General features: G+C 42.3%; 1 long non-coding RNA gene and 1 pseudogene across 1 annotated transcript in view; one reads left to right on the forward strand and one right to left on the reverse strand.

The window, feature by feature from the left end:
• The window catches only part of LOC140202202 (uncharacterized), a 30281-nt gene extending 10239 nt beyond the window's left edge, over positions 1-20042 (reverse strand). Inside the window, exons 1-2 of the long non-coding RNA XR_011887035.1 lie at positions 19977-20042; positions 6155-6216 (exon numbers count right to left, since the gene is read on the reverse strand). This is a non-coding gene — a long non-coding RNA (uncharacterized lncRNA). The remainder of the gene's footprint in view (positions 1-6154; positions 6217-19976) is intronic.
• Positions 20043-20058: 16 nt separating this feature from the next.
• Positions 20059-27684, forward strand: part of LOC140201997 (uncharacterized) — a 38842-nt pseudogene continuing 31216 nt past the window's right edge.

Raw genomic sequence — 27684 nt, forward strand, 5'->3', positions numbered from 1 at the left:
AGGTTGACGGGAGCAGGCAGTTGAAATGGTTGGGCATGGACTAAATGGGCTGAAAGGCCTGTTTCTGAGCTGTACTTTTCTATGACTCTAAGGAAGGGGGTGAGCTGTAGTGATATGGGAATCAATGGTTAGTGGAACAGACAGGAGATTTTGTTGACAAGAATGAGATTCCTGGATGATACCACCACAAGAGAAAATCTGCAGATGTTGGAAATCCAAGCAACACACACAGAATACTGGAGGAACTCAGCAGGCCAGGCAGCATCTATGGAAAAAAAGTACAGTCGACATTTCCCATCCGCTTCCCATTCCTATTCCAATATGTCCATCCATGGCCTCCTTCACTGTCGTGATGAGCCCACACTTAGTTTGGAGGAACAACACCTTATATTCTGTTTTGGTAGCCTCCAACCTGATGGCATGAACATTGACTTCTTAAACCTCCAGTAATGCCCCCCCAACCAACCAACGCAACCCCACCTTCTCCATTTCCCATCTCCTATTCCCTCTCTCACCAATCAACTTCCCAGCTCGTTACTTCATCCCTTCCCCTCCAAGTTTTGCCTATCACCTGGTATTTCTCTTTCCCCTCCACCCACCTTTTAAATCTACTCTTCAGCTTTTTTTTCTCCAGTCCTGCTGAAGGATTTCAGCCCGAAACATTGATTGTACTTTTTTTCAATAGGAGCTGTCTGGCCTGCTGAGTTCCTCCAGCATTTTGTGTGTGTTTCCTGGATGGTGCGTTGCCTCCCAGCTACCAGCACCAGGGACATTTTGAATTGAGTTCATAGCATTCTTAAGTGGGAGGGTGAGCCATCAGAGGTTGTGGTCCTACCAACGGCATGGGTAGGAAGAGTGACGAGGTCCTACAAAGTGAGCTCAGGGAGCTATGCGCAAAGTTAAAGGACACGACCTCCAAGGTTATGATCTGAGGATTGCTATCTGTACCGTGTGCTAGTGAAGCCAAAAATAGGAAGATCATATAGTTCAATATGTGGCTAAGAAGATGCTATAGGAGGGAAGGCTTCAGATTTTGGATTATTGGGCTCTCTTCTGGGGAAGGTGGGACCTGTACAGAGAGACTGGCTTCCACTTGAAATGGAGGGGGACTAATATCCTTGCAGGAAGGTTTGCTAGTACTGTGGGGGGGGGGGGGGCTGGTTAAATTCAAGTTGCAGGTGGATAGGAATCAGAGTACCAGAGCAGATAGTACAGTGCTTGTGGAGAAAGATGTTGTTAAACCTACATACGGAGTAAGGAATCAAAAGGTTGAGCACAGTGGGGCTAATGTTCTGAGTTGTGTATATTTCAAAACAAGGAGTATTTTAGGAAAGGCAGATGAGCTTAGTGCATGGATCAACACATGGAATTATAACATTGTAGGCATTACTGAGACTTGGTTGCTTGCAAGAGAGGCAGGACTGGCAGCTCAGTGATCCAGGGTTCCGTTGGTTTAGACATGATAGAGCAGGAGGGATTAAAGGGGGAGGAGTGGCATTACGAGTCAGGAAAAATGTCACAGCAGTGCTCTGACATTACAGACTGTAGAGCTCATCTACTGAGGCTATATGGCTGAAACGGAGGAATAAGAAAGGGATGACCATGTTAATGAGATTATATTATAGCCCACACAACAGTCCACTAGATTTAAAGAGGCAAATTTGTAGAGAGATCACAGACTGTTGCAAGAAACATGAAGTTGTGATAGTCCATGATTTTAACATTCCACATAATGACTGGGCCTCCCATACTATAAAAAGGTGGATGAGGTAAGAGTTTGTCAAATATGTTCAGGGAAGTTTCCTTAATCAATTCATACTGGTCCCAACTGGAGAGATTGCAGTACTTTATCTCTTATAAGGGAATGAGACAGGACAGGTGGTGGAAGTTTGTGTAAGGGAACATGTTGCATTTAGTGATCATACTGCCATTAGTTTCAAGATAGTTATGGAGAAGGATAGGTCTCGTCCTCGGGTTGAGATTCTATATTTGCTGAAGTCCAATTTTGACGGTATCAGAAAGGATCTGGCAAGTGTGAATTGAGACAGGTTGTTTTCTGGAAAAGTTGGTAAATGGGAATGTCACCTTCAAAAGTGACCTTTTGAGAGTGCAGAGTTTGTATGTTTCTGTCAGAATAAAAGGCAAGGATAATAGATTTTAGGGAACCTTCGTTTTCAAGAGATATTGAGGCCTTGGTTAAGAAAAAGGAAGTACGTGGCAGATATCAGCAGGAAGGAGCAAACGGGGTACTTGAGGAGTACAAGAAGGAAATCAGAAAGGCTAAAAGAAAGCATGAGGTTGCTCCGACAGACAAGGTGAAAGAGAATCCCAGCCTGTTCTACAAATATAGTACTGCGCAAAAGTCATAGACACGTAAGAAAATTCTCTAAAGTGAAAGCTTCCAAATATCAAAAACATTACTATAACGAGTAGTAAGCAGTAAAATACTAAGTCAAATCAATATTTGCTGTGACCACCCTTTGCTTTAAAAACTGCATCAATTCTCTTAGGAGCATTGTTGTGCAGTTTCAAAAAAAAAAAATCACTACTACTACGTCGACTCAGGCCTAGGGGGCCGGCGTCGGGCACGATGACGGACTCTCCACTTCTTCCTCTCCCTCATCAGTGTGTTCAGTTCATCTATATTAGCCGTGCCACTGTCTTCTAGGAGCGTGTTGACCATAGTCTTGGGAGGGCGCCCAGGGTTCATCCTCCCGTGCTTGGGCTCCCATATGATGACTAGGCTGGCAGGTAGCTCGGGGTGGTGTAGACAGTGCCCCGCTAGTTGTAGTCTTCTCGCCTTGATTTTAGTGGTGAACATCGGTAGGTCATCATGGAGCTCGACATTCGTCATGTGCTGTTGCCAACTCACGTCAAGAGCCAATCGGAGCATTCATGTATAGCAACCAACTAGAGACTTTCGCACAGTCTTGGTGAGTGTCCACGTCTCGCATCCGTACATGAGAATGGACTCTATGGCTGCTATGAAGCTCCTCTTTTTAAGCCCTCTGGTCAGGTTCGACTTCCAGATTTCCTTCATGTCGTTCATAGCCCTCCATGCCAGCACCCTCCGTATCTTTATGTCTTTCTCCGAACTCATCATTCTTGATCCAAGGTACTTGAAGTCAAGGACTTTCTTAGTGGTATCGTTCTTTACAGTCTTGAGGGTACCTTCATCGCAGTTAAACGCCATGTACTCTGTCTTTTTAGTGTTTAGGCTAAAATCAGCTGGTAGGTTGTTCCAAGCATGCTGGAGAACTTGCCACAGTTCTTCTGCAGACTTGGCTGTTTCGATTGCTTCTGTCTCTCCAGGTAATCCCAGACAGCCTCAACATTGTTGAGATCAGGGCTCATCTGAAACCATATAAAAAAATCTAAGGTGCCTAAGACTTTAGCACAGTACTGTATATTAAGAGCTAAAGGATAGCAACGGACAGAAATGATCCTCTAGAAGATCAGAGTGGTCATCTGTGATTGGAGCCGAAAGAGCTGACTGAGATCTTCATTAGATTTTTTGCATCTGTATTTACTCGGGAGACAGACACAGAGTCTATAGCAGTGAACTAAAACAGTAATGAGGTCATAGACCGTTTACAGATTACCAAGGAGGAGATGTTTGCTGTCTTGAGGCAAATTAGAATAGATAAGTGCCCAGGGTCTCACAAAGTGTTCCCTCAGACACTGTGCAAGGCTAGTGCAGAAATTGCAGGGGTCCTACAGAGATATTTAAAACTTCCTTAGCCACGGTGAGTTGCCCAGCGATTGGAGGATAACTAATCTACTGCTCTCCTTGTATGTGAATTAGGAAGTATGCAATTCAGCAGTAAAACCAAATTTCACTCAACCAAACGTGGGAGTCAGAACATAGTGTCCAAGCTCCAGATGCTTTATTTGGGCAGCACGCACAGTAATTGAATAAAACTGAGAAAACAAGAAAAATCCCATCAGAACTTAATGCATCAAACTTATGATAATTAAGTCCACATTCTTAAGACATTCGAAACATATGAAGATAGACTTACACGTAAAATATCCAAATATTATACACGAAATGGGGTAACAAAATGTTAAAGTCTGCAAGAAGATTAATATCATGTAAGCAGTCCTTAAATTATCAAGACTGGTCAAACACTATACTGATAACGAGGAATGAACTTTTGCATAATATTAACACAAAATATTGCTCAGTTAGCCTTCTACTTTATGAACGAAACCAGCATTTACAGACGATAACTTTGCTGGCGGAAAAGAAAGAAAAGGCAACACGGGATTGTGTAAGTGTGCTTCAGCCCAATTAAAAAGCTCCTGCAAACCCAAATGGCTGCTCTCCTTATGTGGCCCAAATTTGAATTTCAAATTTAAAGGAGGCAGCACCATAAGAATTAAAGTGGCAGTGTAATCAGAACAAAAGACAACAGGGCTAAAGCCTGAATGGCTAATATTGTTCCATTGCTTAAGAAAGGCTCTAAGAATGCACAGGAAATTACAAGCCGATGAGCCCAACATCAGTAGGGGGTAAGTTACTGGGCTTTTCTAAGGGTCTGGATATATAAATATTTTGATCGACTGGATATATAAATATTTTGATAGACTGGGACAGATTAGAGATAGATATTTGTGCGTGGTAGGTCATGCCTAACCAATCTAATAGAGATTTTTAAAGAAGTTACCAGGAAAGTTGATGAAGGCAAGGCAGTGGATATTGTCTACATGATCTTTAGCAAGTCCTTTGACAAGGTTTTGCTTGTGAGGTTGGTGAAGAAGATTCAGTTGCTTGGCATTCAAGATGAGATAGTAAATTGGATTGGACATTGACTTTGCAGGAGAAGCCAGAAAATGGTAGTAGTTAGTTGCCATGGGGATCGGTGCTGGGTACATTGTTGTTTGTCATCTACATCAACATAAACTGGATCAGCAGATTTGCAGATGATACCAATATTTAATGGCCATTGAGGAAGGCAATCCACACTTGCAGTAGAACCTGGACTAGCTAGAAAAATGGGCTGAAGATGGCAAATGTAATTTAATACAGACAAGTGTGAGGTGTTGGACATTGGGAAGACAAACCAGGGTAGAATTTACATGGTATGCCCTGGGGCACTGAGGAGTGTGGTAGAACAGAGGGATCTGGGAACACAGACCCACAATTCCCCAAAAGTGGCATCACAGGTAGATAGGGTCATAAAGAAAGCTTTTGGCACATTGGTCTTCATAAATTAATGTTTAGTACAGGAGTTGTGATGTTATGTTGAATTTGTAATTTGGAGTATTGTGTGCAGTTTTATTCACCTACCAACAGGAAAGATGTCAATAAGATTGAAAGAGTGCAGAAAAAGTTTACAAGGATATTACCAGGGTTTGAGGCTGTGAATTATGAGAAAAGGCTGAATAGGTTAGGACTTTGTTTCCTCAAATATAGAAGAATGAGGGGAGATTTGACAGAGCTATACAAAAGTATGAAGGGTATGGATAGTGTAAATGCAAGAAATGCAAGCAGGTTTTTTCCACTGAAGTTGGGTGAGACTAAAACTAGAGGTCATGGGTCCAGGGTGAAAGGTGAAATATTTAAAGGGAACTTGAGGGGGAATTTCTTCACTCAGAGGATGGTGAGAGTGTGGAATGAGCTGCCAGCGAAAATGATGGATGTGGGTTTGATCTCAACATTTAAGAGAAATTCGGATAGATCCATAGGAAGGGTAGGGAGGGCTATGGTATGGGTGCAGGCTGATGGAAGTGGTCTGATGGGCCTGTTTCTGTGCTGTAGCGTTCTATGATGCTATGTCATAAAAAGTTCATAGTCGTGGTGAATGAAGTTATCCACGTTGATTCATGAGCCTGGTGATTCAAAATCAGAACCAGAATGCAATGTAATAACTATTCATGAACATGGTGTTGTGGGACCTGTGGTTTCTGTACCTCCTGTCCCATGGTGGTAGTGGAAAGAGTGCCTGGCCTGGATGGTTGGGGTCACATACTCATGTGAAAGTATGGTGAGTAACCTTATTGAAACATATCAGTACTTCTGTGAAAATACTATGGGATAAGTAGTTCCAGGATTTAAATACACCAGCACTAAAGAAACATTGATACATTTCCAAATCTGAATGGTAAACATTTTTGTGAAGAACCTGCTGATGATAGTATTTCCACGCACCTGAATCCATTGGCCTCCTTTGTAGCAAAATTCATTGGTTTGTGAGGTGTTGTCAGAGTAGCCTAGGCAAGGAAATGCAAAGCCTTTTGTAAATGGTGCACATTACAACACAACGCAGTAGTGATCTAACCAAAGAATGTTTACAGCAGTTGGTAGGATGTCAATCAAGCAAGCTGCTTTCCCCATGGTTTCTGACCTTCTTGAAAATCGCCCAAGCAGAATTCATCCCTTAGCTTTGACCTTTTTAAAAATTGTTCAAGCAGCATTCATCCAGGCGAGTAGAGTATTTTATTTTGTTCCTGACTTGTAATTTGCAGATTATGAAAAGGTTTCAGGAATCAGTATACCTAACTGCTGGATGTCTAGTCTTTAACTTTTGTAGCCACATGTCAAGCTGAGTTTCTCATCAATGAGACCCTTGGGATATTGATAGTGAGGGACTAAGCAATAGTAACGTTATGGACTGTGAAGGGCAAGTGGTCTTATTGTAGACAGTGATTGTCTGGCATGTGGCATGCTTATGGCTCAGTTGTTGTGGAATGAGGTGGTAGTTGTGCTGCTTGCCAGTATGAACTGTTTCATTTACTGGGAAAGGAAAATGTGAATGGATTTGAACATCACAAAATTATGGATTTATGTTGGAAAGAAAATCATTAATGAAGCTGCTGAAGACAGGAAGACGGTTGGTTTTGGAAACTGCCCTGAGGAAATCCTAAGGTGATGTTCTGCAGCTGGCATAACTGATCAGAATCAGGTTTATTATCACTGTTTTATATGATGTGAAATCTGCTTTTTTGTGGCGGGGGTACAGTGCAAAGACATAAAATTACTATAAAGTACAAAATAAACAAATCGTGGGAAAAAGGAATAGTGAGGTCGTGTTCATGGGCTGTTCAGAAATCTGATGACAGAGGGGCTGAAGCAGTTCCTGAATCATCAAGAGGGGGTCTTCAGGCTCCCATACCTCCTCCCTGACTCTCACAACAAGGAAAGAACATTTCCCTGATGGTGAGGGTTGTTAATGATGGATCCCACCTTCTTGAGGCACTGCCTCTTGAGGATATCCTCCATGGTGGAGAGGGTTGTGCCCCTGATGGATCTGGTTACATCGGGTTGTAGACTCAATCTCTTGTGATCCCGAGAATTGTAATGCTCTCCACCATACATCTATGGAAATAAAATTCCTTGATGAACAAATCTCCTCAAATTCTGAACAAAGTAAAGCCACTGGTGTGTTTTCTTCATGATTGCATCAATGTGTTGAGCCAAGGACAGATCTTCTGGGATGTTGACACCCATGAACTTAAAGCTGCTCATCCTTTTCACCACTGACCCCTGTCTGGACCTCCGCTTTCTGAATTCCTTGGTCTTGTTAACATTGAGTCTGAGATTTATGTTGTGGCACCACTCAACCAACCAATATAGAACCACAGAACACTACAGCACAGAAAACAGGCCATTCGGCCATTCTAGTCTGTGCCAAAACTTTATTCCGCTAGTCCCATTGACCTGCACCCAGTCCATAACCCTCCAGACCTCTCCCATCCATGTACTATCCAATTTATTCTTAATACTTAAGTGTGAGCCCGCATTTACCACGTCAGATGGCAGCTCGTTCCACACTTCCACCACTCTCTGAGTGAAGTTCCCCCTAATATTCCCCCAAACCTTTCCCCTTTCACCCTAAAGCCATGTCCTCTCATATTTATCTCTCCTAATCTAAGTGGAAAGAGCCTACTCGCATTTACTCTGTCTATACCCCTCATAATTTTGTAAACCTCTATCAAATCTCCCTTCATTCTTCTATGCTCCAAGGAATAAAGTCCTAATCTGTTCAATCTTTCCCTGTAACTCAACTCCTGAAGACCTGGCAACATCCGAGTAAATCTTCTCTGCACTCTTTCAATCTTACTGATATCCTTCCTATAGTTAGATGACCAGAACTGCACACAATAATGTATCGCATTTGCCAGTGGCCTTGTTGCCATCTGAGATTTTACCAACAGCAGTGGTCTCATCTGAAAATTTATAAATGGTGTTTCTGAAAATTTATAAACGGTGTTTGAGCTGTGGTTAGCCGTACAGTCAGACTGGGGCAGGTGGGTAGCCAGATCAGGGCGTAACCAAGAGCTTCCTCAGATTCTGGGGAGGCTAGAGAGGAAATTGTCAAGGTGCTTGTTGAAATATTTGTTTCATTCAGCATGACATCAGTAGTGGGGAGGTTACTGGAGGGAATTCTGAGGGGGCAGCATCTACTGGCATTTGGATAGAGAGAATCTGATTAAGAGGAGACATCATGGATTTATGGGTGGAAAGTCATAGTCACACTTTATTGATCCCGGGGGAAATTGGTTTTCGTTACAGTTGCACCATAATAAATAGTAATAAAACCGTAAATAGTTAAATAGTAATAAGTACATTATGCCAATAAATTATGAAATAAGTCCAGGACCAGCCTATTGGCTCAGGGTGTCTGACCCTCCAAGGGAAGAGTTGTAAAGTTTGATGGCCACAGGCAGGAATGACTTCCTATGACGCTCTGTGCTGCATCTCGGTGGAATGAGTCTCTGGCTGAATGTACTCCTGTGCCCAACCAGTACATTATGTAGTGGATGGGAGACATTGTCCAAGATGGCATACAACTTGGACAGCATCCTCTTTTCAGACACCACAGTCAGAGAGTCCAGTTCCATCCTCACAACATCACTGGCCTTACGAATGAGTTTGTTGATTCTGTTGGTGTCTGCTACCGTCAGCCTGCTGCCCCAGCACACAACAGCAAACATGATAGCACTGGCCACCACAGACTCGTAGAACATCCTCAGCATCATCCGGCAGATGTTAAAGGACCTCAGTCTCCTCAGGAAATAGAGACGGCTCTGACCCTTCTTGTAGACAGCCTCAGTGTTCTTTGACCAGTCCAGTTTATTGTCAATTCGTATCCCCAGGTATTTGTAATCCTCCACCATGTCCACACTGACCCCCTGGATGGAAACAAGGGTCACCGGTACCTTAGCTCTCCTCAGGTCTACCACCAGCTCCTTAGTCTTTTTCACATTAAGCTGCAGATAATTCTGCTCACACCATGTGACAAAGTTTCCTACCGTAGCCCTGTACTCAGCCTCATCTCCCTTGCTGATGCATCCGACTATGGCAGAGTCATCAGAAAACTCCTGAAGATGACAAGACTCTGTGCAGTAGTTGAAGTCCGAGGTGTAAATAGTGAAGAGAAAGGGAGACAAGACAGTTCCCTGTGGAGCCCCAGTGCTGCTGATCACTCTGTCGGACACACACTGTTGCAAGCACACGTACTGTGGTCTGCCAGTCAGGTAATCAAGAATCCATGACACCAGGAAAGCATCCACCTGCATCGCTGTCAGCTTCTTCCCCAGCAGAGCAGGGTGGATGGTGTTGAACGCACTGGAGAAGTCAAAAAACATGACCCTCACCGTGCTCGCTGGCTTGTCCAGGTGGGCGTAGACACGGTTCAGCAGGTAGACGATGGCATCCTCAACTCCTAGTCGGGGCTGGTAGGCGAACTGGAGGGGATCTAAGTGTGGCCTGACCATAGGCCGCAGCAGCTCCAGAACAAGTCTCTCCAGGGTCTTCATGATGTGGGAGGTCAATGCCACCAGTCCGTAGTCATTGAGGCTGCTGGGGCGCGGCGTCTTCGGCACAGGGACAAGGCAGGATGTCTTCCACAGTACAGGAACCCTCCGGAGCCTCAGGCTCAGGTTGAAGACATGGCGAAGTATTCCACATAGCTGAGGGGCACAGACTTCGAGCACCCTGGTACTGACACCATCCGGTCCTGCAGCCTTGCTTGGGTTGAGACGTTTCAGCTGTCTTCTCATCTGTACAGCTGTGAAGCCCACCGTGGTGGTTCCATGTGGGGAAGGGGTATAGTCATGAGAGCAGGGTGGGGGACTGTGAGGAGGGGTAGGAGGGGAGAGTGGAATATGTGTTGGTTGGGGGCGGTCAACAGATGACTCATGTGGGGGATGGGCAGGGACCACAATGTCAAATCTGTTAAAGAACAGGTTAAGTTCATTGGCCCTGTCCACACTGCCTTCAGCTCCTCTTTTGCTAGTTTGCCGGAACCCAGTGATGGTCCTCATCCCCCTCCAGACCTCTCTCATGTTGTTCTGCTGGAGTTTTCACTCAAGCTTCCTCCTGTATCTGTCTTTAGTCTCCCTGATCCTGGCTTTCAGGTCCCTCTGTATTGCCCTCAGCTCCTCCCTATTTCCATCTCTAAACGCCCTCTTTTTAGCGTTCAGGATGTCCTAAATGTCCTTTGTTACCCATGGCTTGTTATTTGAATAACAAAGGGCAGTTCTTGTCGGAACATTGCAGTCCACACAGAAGTTGATGTAATCAGTGATGCACTCTGTGAGCCCATCAATATCCTCTCCATGTGGCTCACAGAGTGCCTGCCAGTCTGTCACCTCAAAACAACCCTGGAGCACCTCATAAGCTTCCTCCGACCATTTTCTTACTGTCCTCGAGGTTGCAGGTTTACTCTTCACCAGAGGCACGTAGCAGGGTTTTAGATGCACCAGGTTGTGATCTGACCTTTCCAGTGGGGAGAGGGGAGAGGAGCTGTATGCATCCTTAATGCATGCTTGACGGACCTTACAAAGTTTTTTGATAGAGATAACCAAAAAGGTAGATGAGGGTACAGCAGTGCATGTTGTCTATTTGGACTTTAGTAAGTCCTTCAACAAGGTCCTACGTGGTCTGGGTGGGGCCCCATGGATTCCATGGAGGGCTAGATAGGTTGATTCAAAATTGGTTTGAATCAGAGGGCATGAATGGGGAGGAAGCAGAGGGCAGTAGCTGAAGTTTGTTTTTCAGAAAGGAGGCCAGTGACTTGTGATATGTCACAGGGGTCAGTGATGGGACCCTTATTATTTGTTATTTTTATAAATGATTTGGATGTGAAAACACAAGGCTAGGTCAATAAGTTTGTGGATGACACAATCCGGTGTTGGTTCTGATGGTAAAGAAGGTGTAAGGCAACAGAGTGACCTCGGAGTAGAAATGCATTGTTAGTTGAAAGCAGTGTCACAGGTAGACAGGTTGGTGAAGAAACCATCTCACACACCAAGCTTTATCAGTCAGGCACTGAGTAAAGGAGTTGGGACATTGTACTGCAGTTCTGTAAGTCACTGGTGAGGCTGCACTTAGGACAGTATTGTAGAGGAACTGGTCATTTAAGCCACAATGCTGGACTAAACTAATTGGATTAGTAATCAAATGCCCAACTAAACTAACCATTCTGCTTAAACCATGTCCATATCCTTCTGTTTTCTGCACATTCATGTGCCTAACAGCCTCTGGAATGCCACTAACGTATGTATCTCCAACAACCCAGCAACACATCCCAGTCTCTCTATATAAAAAAAGATCTTCAACACATCTTTAAGCTTATGCCTCTCAAGTTAAGTGCATCTGGTATTACACATTTCAACAATGGGAAAAGATGCTGGCCGTCTACTCTCTCAATACCTCTCATAATTTAAACCTCTATCAGACCTCCCAACAGCCTCCGCCACTCTAGAGAAAACAAACCAAATTTGTCCAACACTCTTTACAGCACATGTCCAAGAATCCTGGTAGTTTTTTTCTGCACCCTCTCCAAAGCATTGACATCCTTTTTCTATAAAAGCCATGACCAGACTGAAATGCAATACTTCAGATGTCACTGAACCAGAACTTTACAAAGCTGCAACTCAGCTTCGCGGCTCCCAAACTCAATTCCTCAACTAATAGAGGAAAGCATGCCGCACGCCACCAACCACACCTTTAGCCATGTGGACACCCCCAATGAGCTATGGACTTGGACTCCAAGATCCCTTCACACATCAACACTGCCATTTCCCTGCCCATATCTGCAACTGATCTATATCCTACTGTATCCTTTGCCAGTCTTCTACGCTATCTACAACATCACCAAGCTTCGCACTTGGAGTACTATGTACAGTATTGTTATAGGAAAAGCAGAATTAAACTGGAAAGAATTAAGAAAAGATTTGTTCATTTTCAGGACAGGAGAGCTTGAGTTAGAGAGAGAGAGGTTGAGCAGGCTAGGTCTTTTTTCTTTGGAATGTAGCTGAATAAGGTGAAACCTTATAGAAATTATGAGACCCATGGATAAGGTGGATAGTAACCATCTTCCCCAGTAGAGGCAAGTCCACAACTAGGGGGAGTAAATTTAGAGTTTGACAGGAAATATTTAAAGGGGAGCTGAAGTACAAATTTCTCCATGCAGAGGGAGGCGAGTTTATGGAATGAGTTGCCAGAGGAAGTGGTTGAGGCAGGTACGGAAATAATATTTTGTAAGCACTTGAATAGATACATGGAGAAGGAGGGGTATATAGATTGAACAGAGAAAACCGGGACTAACTGGTGGGCACTGTGGTCAGAATGGACTCATAGGGTGTAGGGCCTGTATGTGTTCTTACCTCTCAACCAACACCATATTAATAGATTATGCATTAAGTGATTGCAGTGTGAAAATTAGTTGCGGCATTTGCCTTCATGACACCGATAAGGGCAAGTCAAATCCAATAGTCTGAATTTCACAAAGGAACTTGCCACTTCCACATGCCAACCCCACAGCTCTTACTTTGAGCAGATCTCCTGGTGCAAACTTCTTTAATGAGACTTGTGTTCTGCAAGCCCTGTGAAGCATATAATTACTGAGTGCAAATCCCTAAATGTTCTGAGAGTTGATTAAGATGCATTCCCAGGCTGAAAAGATTGTCAGGCTGTCAAATCATGAGCATTTGCTGACGTATGCAACATTCACAAATATCCACTGACATTCAAAAACTATTAATTTTTTGTGATTCGTGCACTAGGACATCTAGATCACTCATTTGCAGTTTCTTTTCCCACATGACTTCACACTTTCCAATACTAAACTCCAAGTTTTCACCCATTTACTCAATCTATCTTTATCCTGTTGTGTTCACAATGTCTTCATTCACTATATGCCCTTTTACTTATTTTTGTATTATCAGCAAACTTGTACACATAACATTCTGTCCCCTTGTCCAGGTAATTAATATTAATAACAAATAACTGAAGGCCAAGATCCAATCCATGGGGAGCTCCACTAGCATATGTTTTTTGACTGCATATTGGCCAGGTTTTGTAATAGTTTTCTGCAGTATGGTATCAAAGTCAATAACATCAGCAGCAATGTACCTTACAGAAAGCACTAACAACTACTCTGTCCTTCATAGGTTCACCTCTGAGCTTGGCTGTTAGCAGGGTAGACCCATAGGTATCCAGCTATAAATGCCACGTGTAGTAGAATCCACATGTCATGAATATCATATTCCTTTCTATACACCATTTCTCCTTTAATTCATGGATTTCCCATTGGATCTCACCCTTCAGTTTTCTGTGGAGCTTGCAATCCAAAATGACTTGCATTTGCCATTAGTTAACTCTCAAACACATATTTGCCCCCACTTTTGCCCATACACTTCACCTTGGAGAGCTACCTTAAGAGAACATTTTATATATGTGCAAAAATATATTTATTGTAAGAAACTTCTCAGAAATCCTGTGAATCCTGATTCACCCTTGGTTTTCTTGGAGGTTTATCAGATCCATAACGAGAAGTTATACTTCAGACACAAGACTCCTTCAAAAACTGATACTCCATTGAATTTCTTACCTTTTCCTTAAATATTTTAAGTAAAATACTGAATACTAATTCATTTAAAAGGGCCTGTTTGCCCAGATCATTTCAAATCATTTATACAATGTTTGAAAATATAAAATTGAACATATAGAAATTGAAAACAAATCTTTAATGAAATTCTGTGCATTGAAGTACAACAATATTGCCCCTCCTTCCATTTATTCAACTGCTACACTGTGTTAGGTATTCCAATGGGATTTGGCATTAATCTATTTGGAAAAAAAAGTGAAAATAATTTTAAACAAATGGAAAGTAAATTTAAAGCAACCAGACATTGGTTCCTTCCAGATGAGAACAACAAGAGCCATTTCATTCATCAGATCGGCGACTGAAATCTTAAGATCATGTTTTTTTTTCACTCATGTAAAAACTCAAACAAGGAAATAGCAGATCATGAATTTCACTTGGCAGCTAACATGTAGATTGAATCTCTGTAATTTGTGAGAAGAGATGAATGAATGTAATGTGACGTCTAAACTTGCAGCATTGAGTACTCAATGAAACCAGGCTCTTCAGAAAAGTAATTTGTGACACAGACTATGCCAATACTTGGAATTTTCCGAGGTTTAAAAGCTTTCCAAATAGTTCTGAGGGGTTTGGAGAAAGGTCACGCACACACAAAAAAAAACAAAGCAACAGTCTGGAAACTTAAAGATGTAAACATTTGATGAACTACCGATGTATTTTTAATGAAATGACCTGCCTGGATAGCACACAAAGTCTGTTCCTTCAGAGCTGCGCAGGGGCGCAGGCACACAGGAGCTGAAATGTTCCCATGCACATACCCTTTGTTGCCTTTGCAGCTGGAATTGTCATTTATATCATGTATTATTGAAGAGTCAGGCCATGTCAAACTTTCCTACTCAGAGCAAGGGTTGGTCTGTGCAGCTGTAAAATAAATTAGAGGGAACAAACATTTTTCCACTGTATCTCGATGTACGTGACCTTAACAAACCAACTGCATTTCCTAATATAGGAATTTCATAGCATGACTTCTTTCTATAAAGTTCTCAGATACAGCCATCAATTAACGGCATGCCTTTGGTTTCTACTTACCCTGTAGCCATCCTGAAACAACAATAAAGATTGAATACACCCTTCAGAATGTCATTCAAATCAGTAAAATGCTGTTTATGATTGTAAGTAACAACCCAGAACTGATCAACTAATTTACTATGTGGCTAAACACAACACTGCAAAACAATATCTTCTCCTATTAGAAAAACCTTTTCCTGAAACCTTTGTGTCTGTTCACATACTGTTCCCCGCAGGTGGAGGTCAAAACAGCACTCTTGAAAATCTTTGGGATTCACTTCCATGAATTCCCTACTGTTAGAGTGTTTTTTGGGGTTAGCACATATAGCAAATAACTTCAGCCACTAGTCTTCAGATTCAAATATGAACTGTGGATTAAGTCTGAAATGCAGCTCCGAACAATGGGTTCCTAAGATCCATGAAGCAAATTAACTGGAAAATACCACAGTTAATTGGAGCACCAGGCAATGCTAATTTAAATTTGTTATTTCGGTGTCTGGTATGGGCACAATGTGGGAGATGTGAAGCTTGTGTGTATTTCAAAGGAAGTATTGTGGGTGAAGCACAAATATGGAATTGTCCTTTGGTCTTTAGCACACAAAATGTTGTGTAAGATTAGGTTGAGTAGACCTTCTTGCTCTGAAAGGGTTCTGAAACCTTTGTATCTCTTTACATACTGTTCCCAGCAGGTGGAAAATAATCAATGGAGGTTAAAACTGCACTCTTGACAATAGTGAAGATCTTTGAGATTCACTTCCATGAATTCCCTGTTAAAAGAAGGAAGCGTCTAAGTCACATATTGTCATGGTCCGGTCCGTGAAGTCTGCATTCTGGTTTGCGGTCCAGTCCATCAATCCTTGTTCCGGGTTTTCCTATTTTCTCCCTTGTTCTGTTGGGTGCCTTAATTGAGGCACCTAATTCTCATTTTGGGCTGGCACATAAATACCTCTGCAAACCAGGGATTGTTGTCTGGATTGTTCCCTTCCCTTCTGCCTGAAACCATGTCAGTATCCCTGTCAAGTTCAACCGCCGGAGTGAGACTGGAGCTTTGCCACGCCAAGATAAGGAACTATCTATTGTTGAGTTTGGAACTGTCTCTTTGTGTCCCCGTGTTTAGTGCCCATGTTCTGTGTACGAGTCCTGGCCTTATGCCCTGTTCCCAAGGAGGAGTCCTGACTCTGTGTTCTGTGTTCCCTGTTCTTGTGCTTAAGCCAAGGCTCTGTGTTCCTATGTTCCAAGACCAAGTCCAGGCACCGTGTTCCAGCCCTGTCCAAGTCTGAGCTTCGTGTCCTCGCCCAGCCCGGCGCTGGAGATTCCTCGTCCTGTGCTGGGTTGTCCCCATCCGAATCCTCAGCAGTTTACCTCGGCAGTCATCCTGGCCCTGCATCCTAGAAAGGGTCCCGACCCTGTGCTCTAAGGAAGAGTCCCGGCTCCGTACCCAAGAGCCTAACCAAGCCGAGTCCAAGAGCCGAGCCAAACCTAGTCTAAGAGCCTCATCCTTCCCTGGAGGTTCCTCGTCCAGCCCTGTAGCCACGTCCTGTTCTCACCAAGGTCCTAGTCCCGAGTCCTCACCTAGACCCGGGTTCCGGTTCTGAGTCAAGACCCAGGTTCTGGATCCTTGTCCAGGCTCTGGTTCTGGAGTTCCGAGTTCCTAGTCCAGGCTCCTTGTTCCTAGTTCCACGTCCAGGTCCTGTGCTTCTAGCCCAAGTGCTAGCGCAGGCCCTGAATCCTAGTCTCGTCCAGGACCTGTGTCAATGACCTGCATCATTTCTTCCAGACTCTCCTTGCTATCTTGATAAACCTAATCCTGTTCCTAGTACTTCAGTGTCTGTGTCTTGCATTTGGGTCCGCTCCTAATGCCCCCTTATGACACGCATAGGTGTAGGTAATATATCCAATGCCATATAATAGGTGGCAGGGTTAGTCAGAATAGTTTGCCAACACACCAGCCTGATAAAATGTTTCTCAAAGTAACACATCCTAGACAGGATATCACAAGACAAAGACAAGACAAAGGAGCAGAAGTAGGCCATTCGGCCCATCGAGTCTGCTCTGCAGCTCCCCCATGAGCTAAACTATTCACACATCTAGTTCCAATTTCCAGCTTTTTCCCCATATCCCTTGATACCCTAACTAATTAGATACCTGTCAATCTCCTCCTTAAACACCCCCAATGATCGGGCCTCCACAGCTGTATGTGGCAATGAATTCCACAAATCCACGACCCTCTGGCTAAAAAAAATTCTCTTCATCTCTGTTTTAACTGGGTACCCTCTAATTCTAAGACTATGGCCTCTTGTCCTGGACTCACCCACCAAGGGAAACAACCTTTCCACATCTACTCTGTCCAACCCTTTCAACATTCGAAATGTTTCTATGAGATCCCCTCTCATTCTTCTATACTCTAATGAATACAGTCCAAGAACTGACAAACACTCCTCATATGTTAGCTCCTGCATTCCAGGAATCATCCTCGTAAATCTTCTCTGAACTCTCTCCAACATCAGTACATCCTTTCTAAGATAGGGGGCCCAAAACTGCACACAGTATTCCAAATGAGGTCTCACTAATGCCCCATAGAGCCTCATCAACACCTCCTTATTCTTATACACTATTCCTCTTGAAATGAATGCCAACATAGCATTCGCTTTCCTTACCGCCAATCCAACTTGGTGGTTAACCTTTAGGGTATCCTGCACGAGGACCCCCAAATCCCTTTGCACTTCCGATTTTTGAATTTTCTCCCCATCTAAATAATAATCTGCCCGATTATTTCTTCTTCCAAAATGTACAACCGTACATTTGTTAACGTTATATCTCATCTGCCATTTCTTTGCTCACTCTCCTAAACTGACTAAGTCTCTCTGCAACCTTTCCGTTTCTTCAACATTTCCTGCTCCTCCACCGATCTTGGTGTCATCCGCAAACTTAGCCACAAAACCATTTAATCCATAATCCAAATGATCGATATACATCGTAAAAAGAAGCAGCCCCAACACCGACCCCTGTGGAACACCATTAGTAACCGGCAACCAATCAGAATAGGATCCCTTTATTCCCACCCTTTGCTTTCTGCCTATCAGCCAATGCTCCACCCATTTCAATATCTTTCCTATAATTCCATGGGCTCTCATCTTATTAAGCAGCCTCATATGCAGCACCTTATCGAAGGCCTTTTGAAAATCCAAATACACAACATCCACAGCCTCTCTCTTGTCAATCTTATTCGAGATTACCTCAAAAAATTCCAATAGGTTGATGAGGCAGGATCTTCTCTTCATGAAATCATGCTGGCTTCGGCCTATCTTGTCATGCACCTCGAGGTATTTCATAACCTCATCCTTGAGGATTGACTCCAATATCTTTCCAACCACCGATGTCAGACTAATAGGTCTGTAATTTTCTTTTTGCTGCCTCCTTCCTTTCTTAAATAGCGGAACTACATTTGCGACCTTCCAGTCCTCCGGAACCATGCCAGAGTCTATTGATTCCTGGAAGATCATTTCCAAAGCTTCCACAATCACCAAAGCCACCTCCTCCAGAACCCTTGGGTGCACCTCATCCGGACCGGGAGACTTATCTATTCTTAGTCCACTTAGCTTCCCAAGCACTTTCTCCCTAGTAATCTTGACTGTACCTAATTCTATTCCCTGATACCTCTGGCTACCAGGTATATTGCTCATGTCTTCCACTGCGAAGACTGATGCAAAATACTCATTCAGTTCCTCCGCCATCTCTTTGTTATCCATTATTTTTATAATTTTTCCAGCATCATTTTCAATCGGTCCCGTATCTACCTTTGTCACTCTTTTACTCTTCATACATTTAAAAAAACTCTTAGTATCCTTTTTATGTTAATCGCCAACTTCCTTTCATAATTCATCTTTTCTTTCCTAATGATTTTCTTAGTTTCCTTCAGTAAGTTTTTAAAAGTCTTCCAGTCCTCATTTTTCCCACTAATTTTTGCTTCCTTGTACGCTGTTTCTTTTTCTTTTACTTTTGCCTTAACCTCTCTCGTTAGCCACATTTGTGCCATTTTTCCATTCGTGATTTTCTTTTTTCTTGGAATATATTCTTCCTGCATTTTCCTTATTTCTTGTAGAAATTTCATCCAATTCTGCTCTGCCGTCCCTCCATTTAGCTTACTTTTCCAATCAACTTGGGCCAGTTCCTCTCTCATACTACTGTAATTTCCCCTGTTCCACTGAAATATCGATCCACCTGATACCAGCTTCTCCTTTTCAAATTTGAAACTGAACTCAATCATATTATGATCACTACTTCCAAGGGGTTCCTTTCCGTCCAGCTCCCTAATCGCCTCAGGTTCGTTACATAGCACCCAATCCAAAACAGCCGGTCCTCTGGTGGGCTTCTGGATAAGCTGCTCTAAAAAGCCATCCTGTAGGCATTCTACAAACTCCCTCTCCTGAGATCCATTACCTTCCTGACTTTCCCAATCCACTTTCATATTAAAATCCCCTATAATTATCTTGACATTTTCCTTCTGACATGCTTTTTCTATTTCCAGCTGCAACTTGTAGTCCACATCCCGGCTGCTGTTTGGAGGCCTGTATATAACTGCTATTAGTGTCTTTTTACCCTTGCCATTTCTTAATTCTACCCATAAGGAGTCTACCTCTTCTGATCCCATGTCCCTTCTTTCTATTGATTTGATATCGTTACTTACCGTCAGGGCCACACCACCCCCTTTACCTACCTTCCTATCTTTCCTGTACACTGTGTATCCTTGGATATTCAGCTCCCAATCACATCCATCATTTAGCCATGACTCGGTGATGGCCACAATGTCATATCTTTTAATCTGCAGCTGTGCAGCAAGGTCATCCACTTTATTTCTAATGCTGCGTGCATTTAAGTACAGCACATTTAGATCAGTATCTGTTGCCGATTTTGCTATATTTCTATTTTGCAGCAAATTATCCTGTATATTCACCGGCCTGTCCTTCTTGCCATCTTTGCTGCACAATATTTTTGACTTTTCTGAGGGGACGTCAGTCTTCACAGCCCTTGAAAGAAAATATTACTCACAACTTTGAATCCCAAGCTTACCTGCCATTTGTATCACTTCCAAAGTAACTCCGTGTTAGAAACCCTTGGGTGTGGGATGGGGGCGGGGGTATGGGTGGGAGCGATGGTTGAAACTCAACCCGTTTCATTCCGGTGGACTGCAAAGGGTGTGTGAAGTGGTAATGACAGCCGAGGCTGGAATATATTGCATATCGCCCACCAACGCAGTAAAATACAAACAGAACTAAATACGAGATCTACAGGTTGTGCCACATGACAGTTTGCTTTCTTTATTTAAAAAATCATTTAAAACACTTCGATTTTAAAAGCGATGCAAAAGCCGAGCAGAATACCTAAATAAAGAAACGAAAGTCAGAATAATTAAGAATTTTGTAACCTTCAGAATGTTTAAAATACACACACTCTCACATGATCATGAAAAACAGGATCTCCCAAGTTGCTCCTGAGGTGCAAAGCGTTGTGCATACAGACCTGCCTGGTTGCCCGGTTGCAGACGCAGTCGCGTAGCTTAGCAACTGGCAGGCAACATGAAATTTGCCAGGTGAACTTTACCAGTGCTGTGCGAGCAAACTTCGGACAGAGCTCAGTGCGGCTGTTATCACTTATTCCCACGAGCCCCGACAACAAAATGCATCGGCAGGAACGTGCTTGCGGAGAGCAAACGGTGTCCAGCCATATGTAGTGAGTATGTTCCGAGCAGTCTCATCAATGAGCAAGGTGGAGGAAGAACCGGTATACTCTCTGTACTGCACTCCTCCAACATTGTTCCAAACTAGACTAATAAAGGGTAGAGAACTAGCCGATAAATGAAAATAAAACCCTGTAATCTCAACAAACACGAGAGGGCAAAAGCACCACTATTTTCCAAATGATGCCCTGATTTACTATTTAACTTACTGGTCATGTACTTGAATACAGGGACTGATTTTTAAGTAAACATCCTTGCTTAACTCTATTAATAAGGGCACCTGGGTGCTTGGACTAGGGTAATAATTCAGATAGCAGACGGCCTGATTTATAGGAAGATGGATGTGAAGACTGGGACTCTAATCCTTGGAATGTAGGAGATTGAGTGCCACCTTAATACAGGTGTATAAAGTCATGAGAGGCACAGATATGGTGAAAACGCGTATCTTTTTCCACATTTAGTCATGATAATGGTGATCTATCTCCAAGTAATGAGAGTGCATGATTTGCAGAGGAAAGTATGATTCTACCATCTTTTTCCTCACTTTATGGACTGCAGGGACTGAGAGAATCAACTGGTTTCAAAATGCATACAGGCCTGAAAGGAACATTCACCTGGTGATCTGGCAGGCTATTAGCTGGGCCGCATTACTTCACTAAATCAATCCTATATTTAGGAATTCAAAGTGACAATGCTAGTTATATGTGATTCAGAGTTTGATAGTATCAGGAATGTAACATGGTATGCATTTGTGCTAGTGTAAGTAATAATTCTACACAAGGAATGGGGAAAGGAAGAAAGGTGTGAATGCACAATTCTAAGGAGCTGAAAATATGATCACAAAAAGAAAAAACATTAGCTCTTGTGAACCCATAAAATGGGGAATTTTAAATTTAATCACTAAAATCTAACTCTGATGGGTATACTGGCATCGAACGATGTTGTGTTTTCAAGGAAGTCATCTGAAGATGCTTGCAATGGTATGAGTCAACTGAAAGCTCTATTACTGCCTGACTATTTAACTAGCAGTTACAAAAGAAACAGATTTTAAATGGGGGTCTACAATAGGTGTGCTATTTCCAGTGGGACCCATTTTTTTTTACCAAACTTGATGTTAAATGTGGCAAACCATATCTGTCAATAAATGGTCACTGCACCATTTATCATTTCTCTTTTCTTAGCTTTTCCAATTTTTGTTTACTTCTCTCTCTATTATACTTTTATACATTTCCTTGACATTATTCTCAGTACTCCTTTTTCTCTTTCCATGGCCAGTCTGACTTGGAAATTGGGAACATTTTATTTCTCCCACATAAAGTCTCCTGCAATGCCGAAGACATTTGATGAATGATACAGAATTGTTTTTCCAAGTAATTAAAGCTATCAGGGAATACCAAAATCATTAAACAGGAAATGCATTATTTTTGTGAGGAAAATTGATTGAGACCCTAGATTGCAGAGACCACGAGATTGTGAGAGCACCAGATTTTGTATTTTATCGGCCATTCCCCAACATCTGTTGGGTGTGGTTGTTGTAAATATTCACTGGTCTGTGCAGCCATTACATTTTTAAATGATCTAGGACAGCTTCTCAGTGTAGCTGTTACTAACAGTTTCAGTCTTCACCGATATTATGCTGTGGAATTGGCTGATGTGTTAAGGAAATTCTCTCGATGTTCCAGAATTCTCAGTTTGAAAACCAGCCTGATGATATCTTAACCATATGTTGGTCTGCTATATTTCAGTTCTCTGAAATTTATAATTTGGCAAGTTGCCTCTCCAAGCGGACATTGGCCAAAGGAAGTGTTAGTTCCTATGTGTTATTGTTTATGTGGTGTTGCCGAGACTATTACTTAATACAGGTGCTTCAATCTCTGTGCATTTGCACTTATAATTTGTACTATGCTGAGTATTCATAAATTTCATATGATCCAGAGAGAGACTGATGTAGAATTGTATCACATTATCTTCGAGTTTATTAGCTAGAGTAATGCATATTTATTGATTATATGGGTATGAAATAATATCACATCAGCATTAGTACTGTCACACATTTATACAATAGATTTTATCATTTTGATTGTTGGCAAGTAACGGACAGTGTAATTCAAATGAGAACCAGTGTCTAAAAGCACCAGCAATCTACAAACATTTCAGAGTAAAGAACCCATCTGCAACAACAAATGCTTTTACTTTTCAACCATTTTTATAATAAAACATCAGAATGTTTTTCATTAAGTTCTTATCCAGTGAATTTTAATGCTAAGCCAAGTAAAGGGAGAGATATCTGGGCAGAAAGCCAATGGTTTGGTCAAAGTAGTAGTTTTAAAGGACTTTCTTAATGGAGAAAATTGAGGTAAAGAAGTAAGAGAGGTATGGGCTCTGGCAGTTGAAAGTATGATGGATCTTGTGAAAACAAGAATGGGCCAAGTGCCAGATTTGGAGGAGTGTAGATCTTTTAAAGGGTTGTGTGAGTAGATGATATTACAAATACAGAGAGGAACAAGGCCCATGAAGTGAATTGAAAACACTGATGAGGAACTTGGAAGTGAAATGCTGTCCGTGTAAGGGAGAAAGCATGGAGTGTGATGATAGGTATACAAAATTTGGTATGTCAGTATCTGGGCAGCTATTTTTAATGTTTAACATTATGGAATGCATTGGAAGAGATAGGTCTGTGCAGAATGAAACATGGATGATGGTGTCAGCAGCAGATAAACCTGAGGCAGAGTGAGGTAGCATGAAAATTGCTGAAGAATACAATCTTACTGCCAATGTGAACATCAGCTCAAATGCTTATCTCCAGGTCAAATATGACACAAAGGATGCAAACAATATAGATTAGCCACGGGCAGTTGCCAAGGAGATGGCTTATGTATTGGTACAGTATTGGTATTGTTAGATTGTTTCACATGTACCAAGGTACAGTGAAAAATTTGTGTTGCATAAGGATCGGCAGTGGAAAATAATTTATTATGAGAAACAAATTTTTTTTTCCCCAGAAATTGATGGAATCAGGCAGTCACAGTTGCATGGGGAACCACAATTTATTAGTAGTTAGGGCCTCAGCAGTTCTTTGACATCCTTACAGACTCAGTCAAACACTGCTGTTTTTGATCATGTGGAATTCTGACACCACCTTGCATTCAACCTCTCAGCATTGGATGGTTATTGAATAGTGTTGATGACCCTGTGTGGAAAAATTAAGCAAGAATTAAGAAGAGATGAATTATTTCACTTCATTTGCCAGTGTTGAGTTTTTGAGTGTTTTAATTATTTGTTTGTGTTTTAAAATGGTACTAATTAAAGTTATTTAAATCTAATTGAATTTTTTTTAATGTTTCCATCAGAAATATTTAGAAACACTTCAAAAACCAGAGGGAAGAGCATAGAGGACATTAGATTTTGAGCAGTCACCTAGTACAGACTGGTACTAGATCAGTGCAGGAAAATTAGAGGCATTGAGATCGACTTTTTTTTAGGAGCAAGCTGACAAAAAATGGGTCTGAAAGGGGACAGACACAGTACCATACTATAGAGGTTGACAATATCAGCTAAGGTCGGGCCAGAAAGCTATGTTCAGTGATTGAGAGTTTGATGGACTGAAAGAGAGTAAAGGCAGAAAGCAGTTGGACTCCCAGTGTTATTTTGTCATAAAAACATTCGTTCTGTTCTTGTGGCTGTTATACTATTCAGGAGTAGAGAGTTACGTCATCAGTACTGTGTTTTTTGTCTTCCACTACCTTTCAAACTCTATTATTGTTGACGCATTGGCCATTTCCATCGTGTGGTCCAAATACCTGCCTTTTATGATTATTTTCTGTAATATAGATATTATTTTATGATGTTTTAATTCCTATCCTGATATCCCCGTTTCCTTTCTTTAGGTGCATAGCTTTGACTGTTTCAGAGGGTTGAATTAAAATTCCATTTTTATCTCCAGCAAAATGGAACTTGCTGAAAAAGTGACAGTATTACTCTGGAATTTGGTTCTCTCTTGATTACTGAGTACACCAATGCCATTTCCCCCAGGGTAGCAACCTTTGGCTTCAATGTGCACAGAGTACAATACGCTTGAGCTGCCAAAATTCCACTAAAATCTATAGATCAGACCAGGCACTTTACAAATTTGTGAAAAGTTCTTTTACATATTTTGAGAGCAAAGATCATCATGTCCCCACTCGATGTGTTTGCCATCTAATGGCCAGGAGCCGAGCTCATCTCCCAGCCGTGCAAATTGCCAGAACAGCAATTTCCCTAGTCAGGATTGATTTAAATAATGCAGCCCAAGTTCATCACTGGTAGAGCTGGGAAGTATTGAAATAAAAAATGTTAACAGCAAGCAATAATTGTTTCATAGTTGTAAGTCAGAAAGTGCTTACACTGGCAGGCTGTGCAATGTAGGCCTCTGCTTGATCTATGATTTTTATATTGATGATTCAATGCTGGAATCGAGTTGAAGTGGAAATGGATCACCATGTCTTAAGATTCCTGCTTTCCTGATGAAGAATGTAAAGCATATACTAATTACTCAGTCACCCACTAAGGTGCAGAAGAGTACCTTTGTCAAATACTTTTTTTAAAAAATCAAGCATAGTTACTTATCAGATTTTCATGCTTCTTGTTTTGGAGTATTTTTTGTTTTTTTCAATCAAATTCAAATGGTTTAGAGTGCACAGCCAAAACACTCAAATAGCAATTTGATGATGATTCAGTTTAATTATGTTGATATTGGACGGAGTATCGGCCAAACATGTGGGCAACAAATTCAGACATTCAGAAACTTAGTTACCCTAATGCTGCAAAAGTCATATGAAAATTGAGGAATTAATTTGCAAGTTTCAAAGAACAGCACTGTCTGCTTTTCGTCATTGTTATCAGTTTGGTGTTCCCTGTCGATAAAGTGAGAGTTCTCACAGTTCTCAGCATGTAGCACAGTGGGTGAAATCTCACCCGCAGATTCTCAAAGGGACAGTACAAGCAACACAGTTCCAGCTGAGATTGCGGGAGGGGGGGTGGTTGGACACAACTGGTGAGGAGCATAAGCCATTGGGACATGCTCTTTGTGCATTGGAGGATTCCCTAAGGACTTCGCAGACTGTCTGCAATACAGGGAAGTTAGCACTATGGGTATGTAGCTGTGGCAATATTGCCTGCCCATATGAGTTGAAGGAAAATTAGATCATGTCCTCTTCCTTCAGAAAGAGTGATCTCTTTAAAGCCAGAGGGAGAGTCAAAGTTATTAAACCAATACTTAAGGCCATTGCAATATGATATCCCACCCCTTATTCTGAACGCATCAGCCTTATAAAGGGAAGGTATACCAAAAGGACATCCTCACTACTTTTTCCATCTGCGTTGCCACTTTCAGACAGATAGGGACTTGTACTTTAAGATCTGCCTGTACAATTGCTCCCAAGGTTCCAGTCATTTACTCTTTACGTCCTATTAGAATTTGACGACCCAACAGCTATTACTTCACAATTCATAAACACGAGATTGTGCGGGTGCTGGAAGTCCAGAGCTACACACACAAAATGCTGAAGGAACTCAGCAGGTCAGGCAGCATCTATGGAAATGAACAAACACAGTCAACATTTCATGCCCAGACCCTCCAGCCGGACGAAAGGGGAGGGGGAAGGTGCCAAAATAATATGGTGGGGGGAGGGGAGGGAGGACAAGCTAGAAGGTGATAGGTAAAGCCAGGTGGGTGGGGGAAGGGCGATGAAGTAAGAAGTTGGGAGGCGATAAGTGGACAAAGCGAAGGACTGGAGAAGAAGGAATCTTACAGGAGAGGAGAGTGGACTTCACAATTATTTGCATGAAGTTGCACAGTCACTTAATTTACTTATCCAATTGCGACACTTTCAGCAAAATGTATGAATAGCATTAACAAGAAGATGGTCTGCCTCAGTATAAATTAAGGACCCACCTTTACCCATGCCACTGTAACTGGTGGTCCCAATAGCTAATGTTGCGGATAAGACAGGCTTTTTCCCGTCTAGGGTCAAAGGAAGGAAGATGGTGATTATTTAGATCCTTGCCAGGTGCCCCTGCACTGCTCAGATCACTACATCCCATCCTGGATTGAATCAATGTAGTTCCTGCACCTACTCACAACCAAGGTTGTTAGTACTTGAAGACCATAAGACATGGGAGCAGAATTAGGATATTTAACCCCATTGAGTCCACCATTTAATCATGGCTGATCCTTTTTTTCCCCCTCCTCAGCACCACTCTCCGGCCTTCTCGCCGTAACCTTTGATGCCGTGTCCAATCAAGAACCTATTAATCTCCAGTTTAAATACACCAACAACCTAGCCTCCACAGCTGCCTGTGGTAACAAATTCCCTAAATTCTTCCCCCTCTGGCTAAAGAAATTTCTCTGCATCTCTGTTTTAAATGGACACCCCTCTATTCTGAGGCTGTGCCCTCTCGTCCTAGTCTCCCCCACCATGGGAAACAACCTTTCCACATCTACTCTGTCCAGGCCTTTCAACAGTCGAATGGTTTCAGTGAGATCCCCTTTCATCCTTCTAAGTTCCAGTATGTACAGGCCCAGAGCTATCAAACATTCCTCATATGATAACCCTTTCATTCCCAGAATCATCCTTGTGAACATCCCCTGAACCCTCTCCAATGCCAGCACATCTTTTCTTAGATAAGGAGCCCAAAACTGTTCACAATTCTCAAGGTGAGGCCTCAAACTGCCTTATAAAGCCTCAGCATCACATATTTGCTCTTATAATCTTGACCTTTCGAAATGAATGCTAACGTTACATTTGCCTTCCTCACCACGGACTCAACCTGCAGGTTAACTTCTAGGGTGTTCTACACAAGGACTCCAGGTCCCTCTGCGTCTCAGATTTTTAGATTTTCTCCCCGTTTAGAAAATAGTCTGCACATTTATTTCTTCTACCAAAGTGCATGACCATGCATTTTCCAACATTGTATTTCATTTTTCACTTTCTTGCCCATTCTCCTAATCTGTCTAAGTCCTTCTGCAGCCCACCTGTTTCAACAACACTACCTGCCCCTCTA

Source organism: Mobula birostris, chromosome 8, assembly GCF_030028105.1.
Source record: "Mobula birostris isolate sMobBir1 chromosome 8, sMobBir1.hap1, whole genome shotgun sequence".
NCBI lineage: Eukaryota > Metazoa > Chordata > Chondrichthyes > Myliobatiformes > Myliobatidae > Mobula > Mobula birostris.